The following is a 24,620-nucleotide window of genomic DNA, read 5'->3' as shown; positions in this document are numbered from 1 at the left end:
GATTTAAGAGGGTGCTGAGGGATTGTGAGTTAACTCAGCCACACACAATCACACACGTGCAGCCACAGACACACTAAATGCATATTACACGCAGTCACATGCTCAAATAAACACCAGCATAAATACAGTGCACACACATAACACACACACACACACACACACACACACAAACTTGGCTCCTTCTAACTTACTTTCAGCACCTGGATTCTTAGTGAGAACCCTACGTTGAGTGTAATCTGTTTATCTAACTGACACGGACAGCGGCTCTGCTCTCTCTCTCCATTTTGGTTTGCCTATATCGAGTCGATCGTTGCCAAACCCAGGGGGTTGAGCCACACACACGCTCTCTCTGGGTAGCACTCTTTAATCACATAACAGCTTCTGGTTCTAGTTCCTGTTGGTTGTAAACAAATGTAATGTTGCATTTCCTGCAGTCTAGACATAACAACAAACCTGGCAGAACCAGAGAGGGGAGCGCTTGCGGTTGCTAAGGAGTGGCTGGCACAAGTCGGCAACAAACCAGGGTCTGAGGTGTAGAGGAAGGAACAGTGAGACGGACACAGCGGAGCTGTTATTTTGAGCTTTGCATCAGTGAGACAGGTCACAGATATTAGGTAAAAGTTAGTATTTTGTTGAAAATTATTTGTCCTGGGCGTCTAATTGTGTTAAAGATGCATTTATGCCTTTCCATCATGGAACAAGAGTGTTTAAAAGCTGTCGAGAGGTTTAGATTTTTAAGATTTTTCATTTTTTCATGCGACTTTCTCTCCTCCTGTAAACTTTTTTAGACCCTGGAATGTGCCCTTAATGCCATCTGCTGCACAGTTGCTCTGCTGTGTGTCGTATATAGTTGTGTGTGTGCGTGTGTTCGTGTGTGCGTGTTTGTGTGTGTGTGTGTGTGTTTATTTCCTGCATTTGTACTTGTGTACACCAGTCCCCACCCACCGTTCCGCTCAACTACACAGGAAAAAGAAGATGAAGCAGAGGAGCAAAAGGAGCCCAAACAGAAATTATTATTGATTTAATCACATAATCAGCCGCAAACACTTCAGGCCAAGATAGCAAATCCATAATAGCCTCCCCACATAACCACCCTTACAAATTTACCATCAAAGCCCTCCACGCACACACTGCAAACACAGGAACCAGGGGTCACCTTCAGTCGCCGGCAAAATATTGACGTTCCTAATGCTTCTATATGTTTTTGAGTTAAGCGTTATCAATCACCGATAAGGGCCTGATGTGTCTAAAACATAACTCCTATGGATGAGGGATTACAGCATCGCTTTTCTTGTCATAATCTAAACATATCTTTTCAGACAAAGGAAGAGGATGGTAAAATCGATGTTGTCAGGGGGAGACATTTCCCACTGTGGCTGGTCCAGTCTGTCTTTAGATGAGATACAGGAGCGCTGGTCTAACATCTGAGATGTCAGGATTTGTCTCAGTGAAAGTGCTTCTGTTCCAATCTCAAGAAAAAATGACTATTTTTTAATAATCAAAAACATATTTTTTCCAAATTTTTTCAAAACTTCACACTTACTAACTCTGAGACAATTTTGCTCAGGTTTACAGACGTTATTGTCATAGTCCAACAATGAAGCACAGAATAGTTGCAATAAAGCACAATAATAAATTGGGTCTTTGCTGAATGAATGAATTTCATCACTAAAGGCAAAAACAAGAAGACAAAAAAACAAAAGCCTTTGTGTGGTTTTTGTTTTGCTAAATTGTTCTTGAACAAAAAAAAAGTGTTGTTGGAGTCAGTAAAGACACACAATGAATGATAAATTGACATCAAGAGGCTGAGTTCTGTTTTAATGAAATAAAGATAAAAACTCTTCAAAATCATCCCACTTTTTTTTCCCAAAAAGATTTACAGCACCTGAGGAGTGTGAGTTTTGTTACCTTGAGAGCAGCTGCAAGGCCTCCGTGCCTGAAAATGTGGGACTGGGGTGGGGTTCGGGTGGGGGTGGGGGCGGGGGATCTTTATTTTAGATTGAGTCATTTTCAAACAACATGCAAAATGGATACGCAGCCTCTGCATTGATAAGATATAGTTTTCATCGCTGTTCGGTAGGATTTAATGATGTTTTTCAGCTTTTAACATTTGGAGCATTTGTATAACGAATGTGTTGATTTGAATTGTATCTTACTGGCACTAAAACTCCCTTTAAATCTCAAGATTCATTTGAACCAAGCCATTTTTCTCAGCAATAACCTGTCCATGTATCAACCTTTAGCTCTCTTTATATTAGTTTTTACTGTTTTATTGTTATTGTCGGTGTCCACCATGGACTTGAAGTGCTTTGATACATATGAGGGAGTCACAGGAAATCACGAACCATGTAATCCAATTCCAATTTTATCTAATTGATATCTGTTTACTGTTTACTTTATGGTTAGCATCTCTTTAAGAACAGCCCATTTAGTAAAACTAACACTATATTTTCCATTCTTGTAAAATGAGTTACAAGAGAAGAAGAAGAAGTAGGAAAATGAAAATTTATGTAATAATTTGTATATTTTGTGAATAAGATAATAGAGCTGCATCATATCAGCGAAATTAACAGAAACTAACACATTTGGCATTTAATAAAAGCGTGATGTCAACTCAAATATTTGCCTAAACGCTGGTGTTCGGCACCAGAAGAAAGATAATTACTCTAATTTTGCGTGGATACATAACAGCGCATCCAATTCAGATTTTAACACTCCCTCAACATCCATCTCTCCAGCGATCTATCCATTCAGTTGCCTATCCTTGTCCATCTAGCCCGGGGCTATGGAAGCCTAATTGTTTACCAAAGGGTTGCGGCTCATTTGCTCCTGGAGATTGGGCCTAATTAACACTAACTTGTCTGAACACTGAGGAGCGCTGTCCACTCCACTTTAATCTAATCTGTACTCTTTCAAAAAATAATGAGATCATTTACACCTCATTAACGAGCAATGTAATGTCTGGGCATTAATCATAATGATTGCTTATCATTTCACTTTGCAATATTATCTCCTCTAATGAAACTGTTCACACAACTGCCAAGAGGGCCTTAATTGGTCGTGTGAAATCACAGAGCACCCGGCAGCTTGCCGCGACGTGTGTGAAGTTCTAATTTGCATGGGTGGGGGAGAATTTGGGGGGGGTGGGCGTGAGTGAGGGGATGGCATCATTTAGTAACACACAAATACACACACGTACGCATGGTGAGGTACTACTGCACTGTACACAGACAAAAATACACAAATTGAAATACATTAACAGCCCTGGAGGATCAAGCAAATACCTTTATTGAATTAAATCTTTTTTTTTTTATTTTCAAAACAACACGCCTCCATATTTTAACCACTTACATCACATCTGTTTGGAAACATTAAGTTTGAAACTTAATGTATCCTCCTGATCTCTGCTGTCCCTCTCTTTGGCATAAGATCCATGCCAGTGGTGGATGTGATTATCCAGGCAACATGGCATCCAGACTGATCCCAGCTTTGTGCCGCCACCGTGAAGCCAAGACATGAGAAACACCCAATTCAATATTCCAGTTATTTTTGCATTGTGACCTCTTATAGCCTACTGTATATCCACCCACTTGGTCGTCCCCAGCTCTCCCGCCTCCTGGGACCGATGCTAAATAGCGCTAATTCCAGTAAAAATATACCATCCCTCCCCAGTGTGTGGACCACCTAAAGAGGGCATGCTTGACTGGAAGGTGGAGAGCACTGAGGCTGCTCCATGCCCCGGCTCCCCAGGCTTAGGAGGGCTTAGGTGCGGATGTCATTTGGTCTTTCTCCCTGGTCAGAGAGGCTAGCTGCTAATTGTGGCCCCTGGTCTGTGAGTTGAGCCTGTGTAGCTGAGGAGAAAAGGCTTGCCTAAATTGAAATCTGAGCAGCGTGTCTGAGAGTCGGGTTGACTTCCACTCCATCGTGGATGCAGTTTTAAGACACAGTCATAATTCCTTCTGGGCTAATTTCATCATCCAAAGAAACATTATTTTGTCTGTCCGCTGCACCAAACTCTATTATCCTTTCCTCTTATTTTATTCCATTTCGCTGTTCACTGGATCATCCTCGCAGGTAACTGAGACCATGACCGACAAGTCCGCGAGTGAAACTAAAAGTTAAGGCCAAGATCAAAGTCAAAATGGACAATTCAGAGCCTGCAGTGCTACTTTTGGCATCTGATTATGATTTAGTTTTAATGTTAGTTTTCTGATTAGAATGTTTTTATTTGTTTTTGTCAGTTAGTCCGGCTGTGCGAGCAGAACCACTCGGCCCCTGCTCACTATCTGTTCTTTCCACTCGTTCGTTCGTAAGATATTGCTAAATGAGAGGAAATAAATCGTTCGGTTAATGAAGTGATATTTTCTTGAACAAACTTTACATTAATTCTGCACTTTCTGCTGATATCCACATCCACAGCACTTGACATTTGTCTCACCTTCGACAAAGGTAAGATAACGAAAAGTCGGTGTGCTGCTCTGCATGTTTTTCGTAGTGTGTCCCAGCTGTTTTTGTCGCCGCCGCTTGTCTCAGTGGATTGTAGATAAACTTAGTCCATAAATCTGTTCCTTCCGAGAACAGGTCACGTCTGATACCATTACTGACAGAGACAGAACATTACTGAATGCAGGATCTTTCTTATTTCTGCAACAGGTCAAGCTGCTGAATCCATTCCTAAACAAAGTACTACTGTGTGTAGTAGAAAATAGTGTTTTATGTATTAGGGTGTGTGATTCAGCAGATGAATGCAGGTCACTTGGATAGGACTTTGCATTAAAACAGCGATTGGTTCGTTTGTCCATTCATCAATCTTTCACTTTACTGTTCAGTTTTTATTTGCTGACAAGCACATTTTGTCGTAATATCAAAGATTTCTTTTTAAGTTTCAGTATCATATTCATCCAGTTTCGAGGTCATCATTTAAGTTCAACCCACGGACACCAACCCCTGACCTTAACCCCGATCATATCATAGAACTTCAATGGTCATTGTAGGATCATTTGTAATGCTGAGGATAACATTAGCCAAAATGGACCCAGTAGACATTTAGCTGGCTGCGTCAGGATGCCAAAATGTCTGAGACCAGTGCAAGACAGAGTCCAAATATTCAGGGGACTAAGACAAAGGCGTCCAAGGTGTCAGAAAAGTGGTTCAGAGATTAGTCTCAAGTACCACAGCTCTGCCTCTTAGTACACTCCTCTCTCACTATCAATCCTCCACATCATTTCCACTCATCTCCCCTCCCGTTCCTCAGAGCAAAGCTAACTGTCTTCTCCGCTCCGATTTATTGAAGGCTGTGGTTAACGTCTGCTGTATGGCGAAGTCAAACGCCTGCGCTGCCATAACCACGTGCTGATATGATTTATTCTCTCCCCCGAGGACCCCTCTAATGAACAGAGATGTATGCTCAGCAACCCTGTACATGTAACCTCCGTGTGCTCAGAGGACGGCCGTGCTGTAATATGATAAGTGCCTTGTCGATAGGCTGTATGATATGCTAATCATACTAAAACACAGTGCCTCAGGCTCTCCCCTTGTTTATTTATGAAGGCTTGACCTGAGGGAGAACAATAATCGGCTTTTCTCTGAACTCTCTAACCCCGGGAGCCAAGGGAACCGCCAATCACACACATCTGAGTCCTATAATTCCCTCACCTCTCTCTCTCACTCTCTCTCTCTTCCCTCTGTTCCCCCTCAACCCGCGCTGAAATGGCAGATTTATGCAAACAGCACAGTGTGTGCATTTTCCTGCCTGCATTTGTCCGGGGCACATGTCAAGCTCTCAAATCATTAAACTAATTATTAATTGGGACTGACGTAAACAAGTTGTCAGCAGCCTGCCAACTCGACTGTGTTTTCAGCTCAGCAAATATAATGCACCGGCCTGATGTAGAGCACTTATTACAAACCCATCATTTGGATAACAAAATTTATAACATTCACTGATGCAATTCCAGTTCAGGAAAAAACAGCTTATTTTGTATTGAAAGTTGAGCTTATTGTTTATAAATAACAATTATGGTGCACTTTTAAAAAAAAAAAATCCTTTTGATGAGTGATGATGAAAACAGAAACAGTCACATGTGCCAAACATTCTTATATTCCTTGGGTCTTTAGAGACTAGTTCTTAAAGGAGCTATTTGTACGTTTTGCTATTGCTATATAGCTGCCGTTAGCATTAACAGCTGTTTACTTACCAGTCTTGCCAAGAGCTTCGGCCATTGCTGCGTTTACAATACAAGAGGTTACAGTACGCCCTCGGAGACTCGGTATTTGACGATGACAAGATGGTCTGGCCGGACCAGAGCCAACTGCTTAGCATTCTAACTTAAGTAGAAGAAAAGGAGTGATAGAAATAGTCAATCATTCATGTACCGATTTATTTGCTAAAACACACCAACATTTCCCCAAGCCATACTGTATTTGTGATACTTTTTTTCTTTATTGAATTTTTTATTATCCTTTTTATTTTTATTTTTTTTATTATTAATGATTGCTTGGCACAAACTGATATTTATCATCATCAGTTTCTTCAGAGATTTTGATGTTCAGAGTTACTGTCCCTCCAATATCAAAGCCTCCGACATCAAAGAAAGTGCTGTGAACGTGAGTGTATGTGACGTATTCTGGCATCATGTAACTGTGGCAGTAAACTAACATAAAGAAGATATCTCATTTTGTCTGTGTTAATGTACAGAGTGTCAGTGACACAAACTGAGACCAAAAATTACTTTCACAGTCTAATGGCCATGTTAAGTATGTTGACACCAGAAAGGTTATACAATATGGGACTTGAGGGCTTAACTGAAAAAAAACAAATGAGTTAAAGAAGGTGTTATATGGTCACATGTATGCATCTAACAGTAAAAGCTGAAACATAAATGTTCATGTCCAGGGCAAAGGCAAATCAGTCTCTGTTGACTTCAGTGTTTCTTGCCTTTGACTCTTTGTGTCTGGCTATAGATTGGCTTGTCATGAGTACAGCTCTCCAGCCACTGCGGAAAATAAGACTGAGCAAATATTTTGAGGAAGACGAGAGGATGGTTTGAAAGGCTAGTGGAAGTGTAGTGTAGAGTATATGTCACTCACTGGACTGACACTTTTATCTCATAGTTTGTGTTGCTGCAACCACAAAACACATTTGCTTTTCAGTAGAATTTGCTAAATGTCACCATATAGTACTGTAGTAGTACTCTACTATTTTAGTCTCATTCTTAGTCTCAAAGTATTAAAAAAAAAGTGCAAATGTGTCTCGGGGCGGGGCGTAAATCAGAGCTTGGTCCTTGCATCTGTGAGCTAGAAAACAAAGGTTTGTTTGTGTGCCTCAATCACTCTTGCTCATGAAAGCAGACACTTACTTGAAAAAAAATCCTCTCTCTCTCTCTTTTTTTCTTCAGGGAAACACTCTAAACCAACATCCTGGGTATAAATTTGCAAAACGCAATACAGGCCTGATTGTGTGTTGAGTGGATGCGGGGCGCATACGAATAGACCCTGTACCCCTTCCTCTCTCCTCCTCCAAATAGTACTACTCATTCCCTCCAACTCCCCCCACCCCCATCTCTTCTCAAGCAGCCAAGGCAGTAATGTAAAAAAATAAAAAAAACTCTAAAGTTTGTTATTCTTGTTACAGTAGCAAATTTTTAGGTCTCATCCTGATTTCAACATGATGGTGTAAATCGGGTGTAGCCGACTTGGCCAAAACTAATCTCAGAGAGTGATGAGATGATTTCCCCTCAATTTACATTTACAGTAAGTGCTTTCCCAGCACAAATATATACTGATCTGACAGCCTGCACCACTGCTGAACATCTGTGTAAATACTGGAAAAATAAAAGTCATTCTTGGCTGATAACTGCATTGTAATTTCTATATCAAGACTTAAAAGTATTTATAATATCAGTTTTAAATTTTTTTAAAACTGCAATTAGACCCTTCATTGATCCCATATTACAAAAATGTTGTACGTGACTGATTCTGAACTTAGCTGCCACTTGTGAAGTGTCACTTTGTAAGGGAGGATCATGAAGTTACATGTGCATTGCAGTCTACAGTATGATAGTGAAGGCTGAGGCTGTGAGAACCTGAATAGGAAGGCTGGAAACAAGTGAAGCCTTGGCACTGACACCAGGTCAGCTCGAAGCCCCCTCACAGCCCAGCCCTCAGCACCAGGTGTTCCCTGCATTCAAATGATACTCTTATTCATAGACTGCCCCAATTGGAGTATTAAAACTCAAAATTTGCAACTGAATGCTGATATAATCCTGGAAATATATGTCTCCATTAAAAAGTAGCCCATTTAAAGGAACAAGGCGGCCTTTGTGTGAGGCTTTATGTTTATTTATCAAGGCGCTAAAAGGGAACCAAGGGGTGGGGGTTAAGGAGAAGGGGATGGGGGGGTAGTAGGGCAGACTTTCCAACTGTTTACATGTTAATTTCAAACTTAACAGCCCTTGTCCTGGAACTATTTATACACTAAATGCAAATCAATTTTTTCTCCTTTTGTTATCGTCTTTTTTTTTTTTCAGACACTTGACTGTTGATGGAAAAATGCAAATTAATGTGTGTATGGAAACTTTTGTGACAAATTATACAGCTGGATTTTAGTGACAGGTTGCATTTTGTTGATATGATGCAGTTTGCTTCACCAAGGGGCAACTGAAAGCCTTTTTCTGTTTTGACTACAACAGGTGTCAAGTGCAATAATGACCTCTACCGAGCAGTTGGGTTTTCTTTTGATTGTGGAGTTTGAGATCAGGAAGAGATTCGCTGGAGGCAGAAGTAATCTTATTGGTTGAGTCCTGGTAAAAAATAAACTGCAGGTGCTCCAACCAAGTTGCCATTGCGTGCCAGCGGTAACAGGTTTTACCGCTTACACCAAAATTAGTGCCAAATTAAATGCAGGTTTTTTTAAATGCGGGTAAACCTGCTACAATAAGATCAACTCCTTTCACACTGACAGTAGATGAGATTAGCTTTCAGTTTGGGCTGAGAGTGAGCTGCTGCCGCCATGCAGACTGGTAAAATGAATTTGTCCTCTTTCTGTTACTCCTGTTGGAGTCAAAAGCCGCGTTTCGACCTTAAAGTTCCAGGTACTTTTCTTCAGGAACTAAAAGGTTCCTGTGGCCCATTGATGTCTGCGTTTCCACTGCGGCCTAAAGTCCCGGGAAGATTATGCAAAATTATTACTTTACATTATTCACACAACTTTGAGGACATAACATGAACGAAAATACAGGACAAATTGCATCCCGTATATATTCAATACAGGACGCAGCATTTTGAAATTTCAAATGCAGGACGATGCTGTATTATACGTGATGGGTGGCAACCCTAGCCACTCCTTTTGTTGTGGTCCTTTATTTTTTTGAAGTCCTGTTCCAGTTTTTTTTTTTACCTGCCTGCACGGTGGCTAGCAGCTATAACATGGCTAGCTTTGTGAGCATAGCAGTGCCATACTGTTTGTAGCCCAAAAGCTATAAAAACAAGGTGTAGCTGCAATATTTCTGGCATGTCCACCCGGGTGTCATGTTTACACTGAGCTGGAGCTGATAAATACCCATGACTACTGAATCATTTGACCCGGGAATGAATGCCGATTGTACCCTTTCACACTGAAGACAAAAGCTAGATGTTAGTCTGTGTTAGTAAGTATTAGGGTTTTTTTGTCCAGTGTGAAAGAAGGGGCATAAGAAAGAAAACCAAATGTAGACAAGTTAAGTGGTTCTTTCGGTCCAATCAGCCATTTCACCTATTAGGTGCATTTTCTTCTTATTCTTTGACATGTTGTCCTTTAAGTAAAAGCCCATGGGTTGACAGTGATACCTGTAAAGCAAAGCAGTTGTTGTCTTTCAGTCTTTTTTTTCAAATCTTGAAAACTGCTGTCTGGTTATATTTCTCATGCGGGTGGGGACTCCCAACACGGACTGTAGTCTTTGTGGTGTGTTCAAGTGCAATGTATATATGTAAAAGTAGTCAGAGAAATGAATCAGCTGGTGCTAGCACCCTAATAGTTTCCCAGATGAATTATGTCCATATTGAATGATTCTGCACCTCCAGATATACATCCAAAAGGAGTTTGGGGGGAGTGAGTATCATTTTGTGACTTTTCTGCAAGAGTCAGGAGTTTGCATTTTCTCACAGACCTGCAATTAACATTTGCCATTTATTAATTAATCTTTCCCCAAGCTTAACCAAGAGTTTGAGTTGCTTATTAACATAACTTAACCACAGTATATAACCAAAACCATTCATCTATAACGTCAAGACGAACCAACATTTCTGACTGCAGTCATCATATGTGTCACTAGTTTAGTCATACTAAGCTGTGGTAATCCAAAAGGAGAAAAACTATAGCTATGCTATCTATTAGCCTGCTAATCTTCCCAGAAAGTATATTATAATGAGCAAACATGTAGTATAGATAGATCTTCCATAAATAAACATAAACAAGGAGACTTTTTTGCCTGTTGCATTGTTGGTAGTGAGTACTCTATAAGGTTTTATTAAATATATTTCATGTTGTAGTAAATACAGTATTGTCATCAAAGCCATTTTTAAGTTGACAAACAGAGAAGGACAAAGAAGAGAAAACGAGTGAGAGAATGAGGACTGAGGTTGATATGAAATGTGGTCAGCTAAAATGCCATGGCAACTGGTCAAGAGTCCACAGAGAAGGAATGTGTCTAATGAAATGTAACAATACCACCACCACCCCCCCTCCCTCTCTCTCTCTCTCTCTCTCCCCCTGTCTCCCCCTCTCTGTCTCTCTCTGCAAGTGAATGAGTGGGTATTTTTTATGGTTGGAGTGCTGAGGCTCGACTGCAGCTTTGTTTAGACGGGTTTTGGATGTTTGGCTCATTATGTTTAGGTTTTGCTGATTGTTTTTTAGAAGGATTTGATTGAATAAACAAATGTCATCACTTCAGAACTATCCTTCAAGGGCTTTTTATGCCATTGTCAATAAGTGATAAAACATCTTTTCAAGAGTGCATATTTTTGGCCTTCCTCTTTACTTGATTCTTTTTTTTTTTGAGACACAGGAAAACACAAGGTCTCTTGGAATGAATAGGACAGCAATTAATTATACAATCATTGTCAAAGTCACAAACCTTGTGATGTGAGTTAAATGTAAACCAGAGTGCAATACTCTTATGAAAGCAATATGTATGAAGGCTGAAAACACTTGATTAAGAGTAGTTTGAGTGCTTCTTTGCCACTGTTATTTAGATTGAAATAGAATAGCCTTTTTATTAAAAGCCCCTAAACTTTGAAAATAAACCAGTCCACTGAAAAAGTTTTATCGTTGAAGTACTACATGCCTATAAGCAGGATCAGCTGCACATATCTGATGAAAATGCAAGGGGATGCTGGCTGGTTTTGTCGGTCTCTCCACACAAACCATGCATAAATCAGTCATCACTGCCGCCTCTTTCTTTCTGTCTGATTATGATGCTAATATCACCACTCTAAACAAAGAAACAATCCCAATGACAGAAATGAGAGACATAACACTCTCGTTTTCAAAAGAGGGAAAGTATAGAGGTATTATGCAGGCTACAAGACAGTGGGGCAGAGGGTGATACCAACAGAGAGGTTGCATCGGCCTGCTAACGTGATCACCTGAATTATGCACAATCCATTGTGTTCAAATATCATAAACTGATGCATGAATGTCCCAGCCTCCCTCCAACATGGGCCAAAATTATTATTTGTGTGGTTGCAGAGCTGCAGAGAGACAATTAGTCATATTCGTATGCTGAAATTAATTGAGAGAGATGCGGGAGATAAAGAGAGAGAACAAAGACAGCTTTTTGTCACTTCTTTCCATCTGACAGGGATAATTAGATATATGAAATTGAAATTCCTCACTGGGGGGTCCTGTTGACAACACTTTTCTGTTTCATTCCTCTCCCCTTTTTCTTTTGTGTTCCTGTTTATGCTAATTTTGACCCAGTGTTTTTCCCTGATCGCTAAAAGCAGCATCCTCCCCAGCCTTCTGATTCAATTCATTGCACAGCAAAGAGCAGCACGTCAGCCTATTCACGCCTCCTTTACCTGTGACACAAGGATTTAATGAAGGAATTAATTATTTCTCAATATGATCAGTAGAATTTAGCTTTTTATATCCACAAGTTTATGCCCCTCTTTACAGAGCCCCGAAATGTTCAATATCAAATAAATAAATAACACATCATGAACAGATATAGGAGTGTCTATTTGCACCTGGATGAAAATAGTCACACTGCAGCTATACAGCTATTTACACCCATACAGAATGGAATGGAATGCCTTGTTTTGTTTTGCGCCGTAAAAAAATGTGTACAGGATGGCACAAATTGTTGTGATCTGCTGTGTGATATGCGTCATACGCCTGGTGGTGTTTTTAAAGGTCTGCTGTCCTTGGGTGCTCATTGAACGCTTTAGCAGGAAGGCTTTAGGAAGTCAGGTGAAGCAGTATGAAGAGCGGTAAAGTCATAGGGACGAGGTTGTGCTGGATGAATGGGTCAAGCATGACTTTCTCCCACAGGAGACTGGGCTTTGTGTATCAGAAGCTGGTGTTTACTTATTTGTAGACTTATCTTGTTTTTGTTTTTTTAATTATTATATTCCGTTTTCAGACACAGTTTGGTTAGTTTTCGGCATTAAAACTCCAAATAGCATTGTTGGCTACACACGCCTGGGTGCTTATCTCTGCCATGCTATATACATCAGTGTGTAAATAGCTACATTGGCTATCCACCCTGGACACCTGGGTGCAAATAGCATCTGCCAATAAATAATCACATTAATAATTACATTAAAATATATAAATGCTTTGTACTTTGTACTTATTCATTTTTATTTCAAATTTGTTTTAAAGTTCTGTTTAAACAGTATTTTTCCCAGTGACACTACTATATTCACTCATATTTTATTTCATAGTATAATTTTTCATAAGATGGGACAACTCATCTCTCAGCCAGTCATACCTACGACATGGCACACCCAATAACGGCCGAACCAGTCTTGTCAGCTAGAGAAACTGCTGTGTGTATGAAAGGATTTTTTTTTCTGAGAAACATCTTTGAAGTCTTAGAGCTGCTAAGGAACCTCTAATCTGGTTCACAAACCAGCTTAGATAGTTAGTTAACTGCCTATGTAGGTAGCATTTTCTCTAGCCAACAGGAGCACGTAAATAAAATCATGCTTTGAAAGATTTAAATTTTTTTCTTTTATTATTTCACCATCTTGTTCATTTGTTATTGTATTTATTACATAATGTCTTATTTAGGCTTATTATTTAATATTTGGGCTTCCATACCTCTGTGCATTCAGAGCAATTCAGTCGTTTGTCATTTGTGGACGCCTTGTGTCACATGAACCACCCTCGCAGTATGAGGGAGGAACATCTGATAAAAGAACATTGTGGTTTGAGTGGAATTATGGGTTATGTCACCTTTCACCACAAAACTAGACGGGGCCTCTCATAGTTTTCCTCTTACATGAGAAACAACTTCTGTCATGTTTCTCACAACTGACACACAAGAGCCACATAAATAGTTCAAATCATGTCTAGACACTGTATCTGTATCTGCATCTTTTGGGAAAATCTGACAATATAAAAAAAAAAGCCTGATCTTGTTTTTTTCCATGAATGTTTTTTTTAGTGGGTAGTGTATCATACTGCACTTTTGCCACACTTCAGCTTTTATTAATGGCTACAGTGAAAGAAAAGATGGTGCTTGTGTCTTTCATGGCTTTGTTGTTTTGTAAAAGTCCTACTATCTATTATTTCTCCATGTTGGTTTTGGGGTAACAGTCAATAGGTGAGTATTGGTAGACTGTGTGTTTTGATTCATCCCTCTCTCCAAAATGTCTCTATGACACAAATAAATAGTAGAATTATATTCACCTCTTGCTGATTAACAGCTTGTTGGCCTCTTATACATCAGATGTTCTCCTCTAAAACAATATCCAATATCTTGACCTGAGATTATGGATTGTCCAAGACTGGAAAAACAAAGACATGAGAAAGGCGAGGAAAAAAAAGTCGGTTGTTAGGAGGGGAAGGAAGGCAGGATGGAGATATGAATTGAACCGGAAAGAGCCTTGTGTCTAATGCTTGCCACATTCGCTCTTGAATGAAGGTCTAATTACCCATCGGTATTTGGTGCCAGCGTTCCCAGGTCCCAGCAGCCCCTGGGCCCGTGCAGGCACTGAGCGTCCAGAGCCAGCTGCCTCCCAGACACTTGCAGGTATACAGGCTGGGCTAATAGTCCTACCACAAGGGAGCCAGATGAAAGAGCAGGAAACTGCTGCCAGAAGCCCTGAAAGGATTTATGTAAAGACAGGAGAGACATGTCGGGATGCAGTGGTGGCTAAACCCACCTAAACTGAAGTTACCTACCTGTTTGTGTGCTGAATAGTGTACCATGTTTAATCGCCCTGATAAATCTGTAATTTATAGCTGAATCCCAAATTACAGTTAATAGTATCAAGATGGAGGAAGCTAGATGTTTGTAAAAGTAAAAGTGTGAATGTTTTTAGGGAGTACATACATCTATGTACTGTATTTGATGATCATGGACTAGAACTATTACCTTCATGTTTATTTTTTGCTACATACACACAAAGGCGTGGTTTTGTTATAGTACATTTATCAATTAACAAATTATGACAAAATTCATAACTGGTTATTGGTTTTTTCATAATGATATTAGTGTAATGAAAAATAGAAAATGCTATGTAAACCTATGTATTAATGCACTAAGCCATCTTAAATAAATTTTTTTGTTTCCTTTATAGACACCTGACACTGTCATACACGGTCTAGTTCCATCTTTACTACAGAGCACATTGTGCTTCGTGGCTTATCTGAGACTGGTGTTTCACTACAGCTGTATATACAGTATGTTAACATAGATTAAATTATTTTTCACCCAAAAACTGCAATTGGGAATTTCCTACTTTTTCCAGCCCTGAGTAGTGTCTGCAGGTATTCCTTTGTACGCTTCATACACACCAAAAGCCTCCACCTGTAAGATGGGGCAGCATGTAAATAGCCTGAGAGGTGAAACCTGGGGCAAAGGCATATAGGCAAAAGCACTTCCCACACCACTTGTTGTTGCTTGTTCAGCTTAGTGCTTTGAGGGTACAGTAATAAATGAAGGAATCTGACAGGACAATAAGAGAATAACATCTAGAGAGACTTATAATAAAAGTTAGAGGGACGTTAGGGGACGTAAGTGTCACCTGCCACCCCAGTGGAAATTACACTACAGACAGAGAGACAATTGCAGACTGGAGTTTGAGTCCAAACATGCTCTAAAATTTTGCATATAATTTATATATTTTTGTTTTGAAATGACGACTCCAGATATTTGAATGTTCACTTCCTTTAAAAAAAAAAGGGGGGGGGGCAAAAAGAGGATTTAAAAAACAATGGTCAAAATCTAAGCAGGGACGGAGACTTTTAGTCCATAATTTGCGCCGAACTACAAAAACAGTTGACCTTACATTCCCATAATGCAACTCAATGGTGTGTTATTTAGACTCTTCCTCCCTACGAAAGCCCCACCTCTTTTAGACCCTAGATCTCTAGTTTTTAACTCAAGCTTTCTGTTAAAAAAAACAAAAAAATACAGAGATGACCAGCCCTGATGACATCATCAGAGTTGGTAAGCTCCTCCTGAGCCACACAAGACATTATACTGCTGTTTTTTTACTGGTTGAGTAGAACTACTCATGACAAGTAAACTCAACTTCAAGTGTAAAGTCAGTGGAGTGTCCCTTTAAACATTAAATTGTGTCTATGTGCAAGTGCAAGTCATTGTAAGCTGCTCTGTCAGACGAATAAGTGGCTAAAGTATACATTCAAAAATTTCTACATCTCTGCATGTGTACGCGAGAGGGTTCACCTCTCTGTTATTTATAAACACACTCACCATCTCTCCCGCTGCCAGGTCAGCAGTGTAATGTCTAAGTGGAGGGAAAGTGTGTAATCATCTATCTGTGTGGGATGTGATTTCCCTGAAAGAGCCCGGCGGAGCAGGGTGGGACGGGAATTTCGCCAATCATGACGACTTCAGATCCGTCCTGAGGAACAGGAATTCCCACAAGCTGGATAAACATGCAGTTTGGTGGGGGGGATGTAGGGTGCTTGATAGTCTCTTTCTCATCTTTGAACTCGGACACTATCAAGACATTGTTATATCTTACCATAGAAAGGGAATACTCTGTACTGTAGCATATACTGTATGTACATGTGCCATACACGCACCTACCGTCGCTGGGGTTTTGAAGGGACAACATGATGCAGATTTGATATTCTTTCTTTACTGAAAACAGAAAATATTTTAATGCTGAATAATTGTCCTGCGTTCAAAAAATATTGTATACCTTGTGCACTTGCATGGTCTGATGTTGAACTATGTTGTCTTTTGGATATTGCTGAGATACTGTCAGGTGTGTAGCTGTAGATGAACACTTGCTGCTGCAGTCTGACAGAATATTTTGAAATAAATATGTATGTAGTCATGGCAAAGGCTGATGAGAGACATACCCTTAAGGATCACCAAAATACAGTGACTTGAACAAATAGAGGATTGGGAGGTACAGGAACTAGGTAAAAGGGGGGAGGATGGGTGGGGCCAGACGTTTTTTTGCCTTTTCGTAGGCTGCAAAATATTTGGCTTTTTTTTTTTTTTTCTTAGATGGTTATGTGTCACTATTTAATGGCTCAGGAAAGACAGAAATAACATGGCAGAGTCTGTGCCAGGACAATGTGCCACTGCAGTTGTTCAGAGAATGCAAACTGTGTTTATCCTAATGGATTCAGACAGAAGCATTGATGGACATGGGGGCTAACTTGAACTGTTGCACATTTGAATTTCCTTTCCTTCAGGGAGTTATGTGTGTTTTTGTTTCACTTAAGGATATAAATCTTTGTGTGGCGCATAAAGCTCTGACTATATATTTCTTTCAGCATCAGAATATCTGGTGTGTGTACTTTCGCAGCTGTCTCCCAGTGAGCGTACTTTACTCTTCCGACATACACGTCGTGTTTTCATATGTAATTACTGTGAATCAACTCTTTGTGCATGGCTCAAGTCATAAAACAAGAGAGAAAGAACATCGTTATGCTAGTGGGGCACCTCACTAAAACGCTCCAGTGACAGAAAATGAAAAGCTGTAATTCCTCCTGTGAAGTGAAGTCTGACTTGTCGGAGTAAAGCACTTCCTATCCTTTTGTTCGGATCTCAAAGGGAATTATAGGGGAGAGAGTTAGATATGGCTGTTAATAAGACCACCGAGCCTTGACCAGATGAACGTCAAAGTGATTTAGACCATGACAGTTGTATTAAACTAATAAAACCAGATTCTTTTAACCTGGATATTCATAATTTGGACCCACAGGGAGCATGTATAATACTGAGTGTTTTTAGGCATTACATCTTAGACTGTAAGTGACTGTTTTACTTCAACTGTATTTTTTATCACACTGTATTTGATAACCAGAGCTCCCTCCTCCTACCTGTTTTTTATTTTTATTTTTTAAGTCATCAGTTGATGAAGGAAGCACATTATTTAGCTGAATTGATGCCATCAGCTCTCATATTGATAAAGCAAAGAGGAAGCACATGGTTGGGCCTGGTGAGGTAGAGGGTGGGTTGGGGTGGGGGTGGGGGGGTGCATGGAGATCAATGGGCTAATAAAACAAATCGATGGAATGAAACCACAGAAAAAAGTGAAGTCATTAATTTGCAGAGACAGGATGATCCCACCAACCACATGCATTGATTAGAAATGAGGTCTGTGGAGAACCTTCAGGGGGTATCATATTAGTGGAGGGAAACAATGGCCCAGGTGGGGGGTGGGGGTGGGGGTCGCTTTCCTCCGAGGGGTTTGCTGCTGTACTGATGCAGGAGAATAGGTTAACCGGTGGATCAATGGCCTCTTCAGCATAAGTCCTGGAGACAGTGGCTCTGTGTTTGCTCTCCGATGCACTGTCAACACAATATCTGCAGGTGTGATGTTTTCTCTCCGCTTATGAACGCAGCCCCATTGATTTTTTTTTTCTCCCCCCCCCCTTTTTTTTCGCAAACCAAGTGTACTCAAGCATGATTATGATATTGAATACATCACTGAGTACAAAGAGGTCTGCAAATAAGGTCAGAGGTGAGAGCTAATGTTCCATTTTTATCAGTATTATTATTGTTAATCATGATTTGTAATCAATAATATTGGGCTGAGTTATATACACTGAGGCCTACTACAAAGTAGTGCAAGGGTGGCGGTGGAGACATAATGTGCAGTTTGGAAAAATGACTGTTTTAATGTGGGTAGTGGAAACACACAGAGACTTAATGTCAGGCGTGTATCCCTATAAAGGTCTTCACCTCACCTGTCTGTATTGGAAGTGAAAAAATTCAATCTGCTTACAGATTACAGACAATACTGTAATTTTAAGACTACACTAATTTTGATCCCAAATGCTGGAATTCTGCTTCGTTCCCAGTCGCTCAGGGTTCATCCGATCTGCAGACACAGCATAGCTTTCCTGCCGGCCATCGGGGCGAGAGAGAGAGAAGAAAAGCAGGTGATGTGAGATTGACGACTTAAATACTTCATCAATCAATGCTGCAGCCAATGTGTTGTTTGGTGATTGGTGGAGAATTCAGGCAATCCATCTTTCCCACCAGCAACTGGCATTCAAGATTCTCCTCAGGTTCTCCATGTAATGCCTTTATTTCTTTATTTCCAGGGTTAACCTAGGCTGCAGATGTATGTGTGTGTTTATGTGTGTGTCGGGGTGGGGTGGGGGGTGCAGGGGGTCACTTTAACCCTTCACCTGTTATTAGAGTCTGTTAGACATGTATGCTGCAGAAAGAAAAAAAAAAAAGAAAAGTGCTGCACACACAAGTAGACATACAAGTCAGTTCATTCACCATCAGTCCTCCCATGCTAACTAAATCATACCACAGAAATTTGAAGACATTAGTATAATTACTGTAATTATATGTAAATTAGATTATAGCCAAGAGGACTGGCAGTTAATATCAACCACTGCATTTTATTTTAGATTGTGTGTGCTCTTGTTGATTTTGGCGGGAAATTTACTGGATTCTTTTACACCAGAGACTGTACAGGGCCCAAAAATTAAAGCCTGATGCAAATTCAGCCTGTGTAACTATAGAGCGACCGAATGAAGCCAAATGCAGAGTGAGAGGAACACGACTAAACCCTTGTTTTCAAGCTGAGTTTCAAACAAAATCTGTTTTACAGTACAAAACACTTTACAGCACAAAGCGGGAGATGTCCTATCTGTGCTAAAATGGAGCTACTGGTCTTGAGGAAAGTGGCGGAGGGGTGAAAAGCAGATGGGGGAGCCAACCAGGGAGGTTTGCTCTGTACCATAAATTGCATGCTTAGAGAGTTTCTCCCAGTTTGTCACACTTTAAAGATAAGTCTGGTATTATTCTATAGTATTTCTTGTTGTCAACGATATCCACAAAAAGACCAAAAACTAACAATGCCTTAATGTGTTTCTCAGTTACTTTCATGTGGCGTCAGCGGCACTGAACCCCAGACCTACTGCGGCTATAACTTCCAAAACCAGCTAAAACAGCTGGGCACTGTACTTTTTAGCAAATGTTACTCAAAGACGAGTAAACAGTAAGTAAGCTGTGGATTAATACACATCTGATTGTATTCACTTTACAACAACAGAATGGTCTATATGGGACTGAGTCAACATAAACTACAGTGCCCACATTCACAGTAAGGAAGGAGTGTCAGGGCGCGGCTCATTTATCTGTTTTTAATACTGTTTGGACAACACTTGAGGTCTGTGACGCAGATGAATAAGATACAGTGTATCAGGCTTTGGTTACGCAGAAAATACTTGTTTGTCAGATCAGGTTTTGTTGGCCTTGGTGTTTTTCCGTATTGATATAAAAAATGAAAAAGAAAAAGTGGACAGTGCGTGCTAATATGATGGGATGGGACTCCTATGAGCAGCCCGCTTTGCTTCAAATGATATTGTAGAGTTCAATATATAAATTTGACAACATATTGGCTGAATTGATTTGGGTGTTTTTACATCAGACGTCACCCAGCTTTGATGTAAAGTGACCACACTATGAATGTTATTTTGGGAGAGAAACATTGGCATAATTAAACCAAAATGTTTGCACAACAAAATATCATCTTTCTTCAGCTTCAATACAAAAGCATACTCACCCAGAGGATAACAAATTAGAGAAGTCAATATAAGAATAATTATTTTTAATTACTGCACCACAAACACTAGCCATCCTCACTGCCTAATCCCTGCCTCTTTTCTTCATCTCACTGTCTCCACCTCCATGTGGTTATAGTAACACTGAAGCCGTTGGGTTTAGCTTAATTAAAATACATCCTTTTTGTGCTCCCATCGGAGTCCAGTGATAGAATAACTATGCAATGGGTTTAGCTGTATTTAGCTCCTTTAGGAGTTAGCCAATGTTGTGTCAGGCAGCCCCTCACAGCTAAATCAACAAAACCCTGCAAAGAGGGATAGAGAGAGAGAGAGAGAGAGAGGGAGAGGGGGAGAGAGACAGAGCGACATATGAGGAAAAAGGAAAGGTTGGGGTGAGGGTGGTGGTGGTGGTGGGATCCCACATCATGTAAACCCTTAGCTTTTCACACTGAGCAGCGTTTTCATGCTAAGCTCTGAACTTGAACCGAAATCCTCTCACTTATCCTCAAATCCGAGATGAAATACTGTCAGATGTACTGTGATCCAGGGAATTTGGTGGAAGACTGACAGGCAGGGCAGAGAGACGTATGAGTGACTGATACTGAGAGGCACCAGTGTGTGTGTTTGTGTGTGTGTGTGTGTGTGTGTGTGTGTGTGTGCTTGTGCATGTGGAGGAGGAGGAGCAGGGACATAGTGGAAGATACTGTGAGGGGAGGAGATTTAATACAATGATTTGTCAGAGGCAGGCAGAGTGACTCATGTCGATTTGATGCCTGGTAACCAAGGACACAGTGGAGAATAAAGCACATAAACTAAACTGTACTGTCCTTTTCATTTCACACATTAGAGGAATCAAGACTTATTTTGAAGCTAGATCGATAATTTCCTCTTTTTCAAAATCATATCTGTATTTGATTCAGAGAAAAAATACTGTACAGCAGTTTGTAAACTAGTATATGTGTCATTTTGGGAGCTGTGTATGTTCTGCAGTCAGATGTTTTACGTGGGGTATGGGGGTGATATTTGGAGGGTGTGTACATCCCTCATCTCTGAATAGCTCTAAGGCACAGGGAGGAAATGGAGTCCTGGCATTTTGTTTTGCATCAGTGCTCCTCTTTATTAGAGAGGAACAGAATCGGCATAGAATAATAATTGGAAAATTGTAAGCTTGCTTTCATTATAATTAGCGAGATCACAGGATGCAATAATCCAATTATTTTACTTAAAAGCAAGTTTCCTCATCGCTCCACAATGTGTTGCAGGATGTGTAACCTCATCCCGCATGGACGTATAGCAGTGCCACGGCAAAAACTCTTTGTCTCCCGCTCCTTCTCCTCCTCCCCCCCCCCCCCCCCCCCCCCCCCACTCTCTCGCTCTCTCACATGTAAACACCAGCATGCTTGAGTGTGCTCAGACAGCTGAACATACACTGACATATGAACACCATTTAGGGCCACCACACACGCACATAAACACACACGTGCACACACCTCAACAACATACAAATAATTGAGTAAGATTTGCTGGTACATTAAGTTTAATGTGTTTGACATTCGGCGGGAGGAAATGGTAGGCATGAAGTGGAGTAGCCGCGCCACGTCTTTCTTCAATCAGGGCACTGCGGGGCTTCATTTTACAACCCCGACGCAAAACCCGGGGCCCGTCAAAGCTAATTAACGCTGTTGCAAATGGATGCAGGTCATGGCTCTCAGCGGATTGGTCCACAGAGGGGTCGCCAAAGGTCAAACCTCCAGTATGGAATGATATAAACAATCATCTATAGACCACAAACCAATCAATCCCTTTTAACACTATCCACTTCCTGGTTGGCTGCTCTCAGGGGTCAGGGGTCAGTGTACAAAAAGACAACTGAGCCGGTGGGTTTGGGAGTGGGAAGCACATACTGCTGATTATCTATTCATCTGCGTTTTAGCAGTCAGTGCACCAGAAAAATATCCAAGGCATTCAAATAAATGATTTCATATGGTCTGTTAACTATTTATTTCTTTGTTTGCCTGATTATTTATTCATTTAACACTTTATTTATTTATTACTTCTCACTGTTTGTTTGTATTTTCACCTTGCACAATAAAACATGGAACCATGGGAACTGTTTTTGCTCATTCACGAATTACAAACCGCATAACAACAAACAAAAAGAAAAGTAAGACACAAATTTCCCTTTTCATATTACAGCGTGTGTTTTCTTGCGTGCTGAATGAAGCCACTTCAATATCAACATGAAGTTCCACAATTAGCTGAGCAGAGAGAAAGGACAGAAAGAATGAGAGAGGAGGGGAGGGGGTGGAGGGAGGGAGAAAGATGGAAACCGACGCTTGAGGAATTGAATTACCAGAGCCTTTTCTCATTATCATTTAGCCGTCTTTTATGGCCCACCAGTAAGAGATGATGTTCCCATGACCCCTCACAATACACAGACATATTATTCAATCCTGCCTCGATGAAATTCCTGCAAATAAAACCTTTGTGCCGGGCAACAGCTAATTATTTGACAGATTGGCCCCCTTCTGACTCAGGTTACAGTGTGGACTGACCATGTTTTAGCCCCCACCTCCTCCCCTCCTCTAGCCCACACTACCACCAGCACTCACCCACTCCTCCCTGGCCCCAATGCAGAGAGGGGCCACTTTGAGAAAAATCCCAGAGGGCCTCATTCTTTTCAGGAGATTATATATTTCAGCCCCCCCCTCCTCTTCCCGAACCATCTATCCATCCAAAATCAGGGGAGCGTGGTGTGTGTGTGTGTGTGTGTGTGTGTGTGTGTGTGTGTGTGTGTGTGTGTGTGAGTGAGTAAGTGTGTGTGTGTACAGGGGGGGGTGTCTGTGTGTCAGTGACAGCAGTCATTTCATAGTTTAAAGGGTGTTCTCAAGCAGAAATATTTAATCTTCCCACGAAAATAAAGTTTGATGGTGGAGGAGTGAGGTGGAGAGAGAGAGAGAGAGAGAGAGAGAGAGAGAGCGAAATCTAACAAAACTAAATCACGTCACACACATGTTGTGTTAGTCTGTATTTACACGGCTTTGAAAAACTACTGTACCTATGCATCTAGTGTTTTTTTTTTTTTTTTGTAATACCAAATTAGAGAGTGGGGAACATTAACGGATTAAAGTTTTGGGTGGGCATGCCTTTGGCTTTGATTCAGTACACTAATAACAAGAGTTTGTCATTAGTGTTCGGACATGGACCACCAAGATAAATGCCAACACATGTTTAAATTATCTGGAGAGTAATGGCATTTTCCTTCAGCCCTTTCCCTCCCCATAAAGATCCCTTGTTGACTCGACTGTGTCGACATTTTGAGTTATCAGCAAAGGTTTAATCCGCTGCTTATTTTACACACGTGCAGATGATACACTTGAAGCAGGAGAGTGTGTTAAAAGAGGTTACAACAAAACAATTAAAATACATTATAAATAATGTAAATAATGTAATATATATAATGAAATGAAAAATATAATTTATGTAATGGGCTTTTACAGCTTCTCAGTCAGCAATATTTAAAAATATATTAATGTATATACATTTTATATAGAAAGATTTATTTAAGAAATATCAAAAACTGTAACTAAAAAATAATGTTTGCGATAGAATTTGACTATTTCTCACCAGTAAATAGTATAAAATGCTGTATATATTTTCTATATCTGATCTTAGTTACTACCATTGTCCTGATATGTTTCTATTTAAAATACTGATACTGTAACAACTTTGGGCAGGATTGCATTTTTAAATGTATATACAGAAGCCTATATTTATTCTGGGCCTGACTGTAACCTTTAAGGTGCTAAAACTGAAACTAAAGCATACTGTTCATCATTATAATCCTGGCACCAAGTGCTTGTAAAACCACAGCACTGTAGCCTGCAACCCAACAGAACTAAAACAGGGAACTGTTACTACTATTTGAGGCATTTCTGCAGCTCTGCTGTTGGAAATTGCTGTGGTAAAAATATTTCTAAATAAGGAATTGACATCATATAATGAAACAAGTGAAAAATGGAAGTTGGATTTTGATTTAAAGGAAATGTAAGTACAATGTGTGCTATGCATGGCAAATCATATCACAACTGGTGAGAAATGGTCATTGTTTCCCAGCATACTCTCTGCAGTGGATTTCAGTGGCATGATGAAAACCTGAGTATATGTAGCACTAAAATTGAAGCCTTTTTTAAATGTATTTATTTTTTTATTTTTATTAATGTTGTTATTTATAGAATCAGCTTAAATTGTTTTAATTAACATTTTTAGCCCTAATTGAGACGCTTACAGCATTTCAACACATGTATGAGCAGCATGTGTATGTATTGAAGGATGTGTGATGGCCCTCTGCAGGTTTAGGGAAGTCTACCACCCAGTTTGGGCAAACTTGAGCAAAGAG

The 24,620-nt window shown here is 40.3% G+C and overlaps 1 long non-coding RNA gene across 3 annotated transcripts in view; it reads left to right on the top strand.

Moving 5' to 3' along the window:
* The window catches only part of LOC130171607 (uncharacterized), a 69,899-nt gene that overhangs the window by 26,197 nt on the left and 19,082 nt on the right, over positions 1–24,620 (top strand). The window lies entirely within an intron of this gene.

This window comes from Seriola aureovittata, chromosome 7, assembly GCF_021018895.1.
Source record: "Seriola aureovittata isolate HTS-2021-v1 ecotype China chromosome 7, ASM2101889v1, whole genome shotgun sequence".
Classification (NCBI taxonomy): Eukaryota; Metazoa; Chordata; class Actinopteri; order Carangiformes; family Carangidae; genus Seriola; species Seriola aureovittata.
Note: the sequence above shows the minus strand (reverse complement) of the source record. Positions and strands in the feature narration are given on the sequence as shown.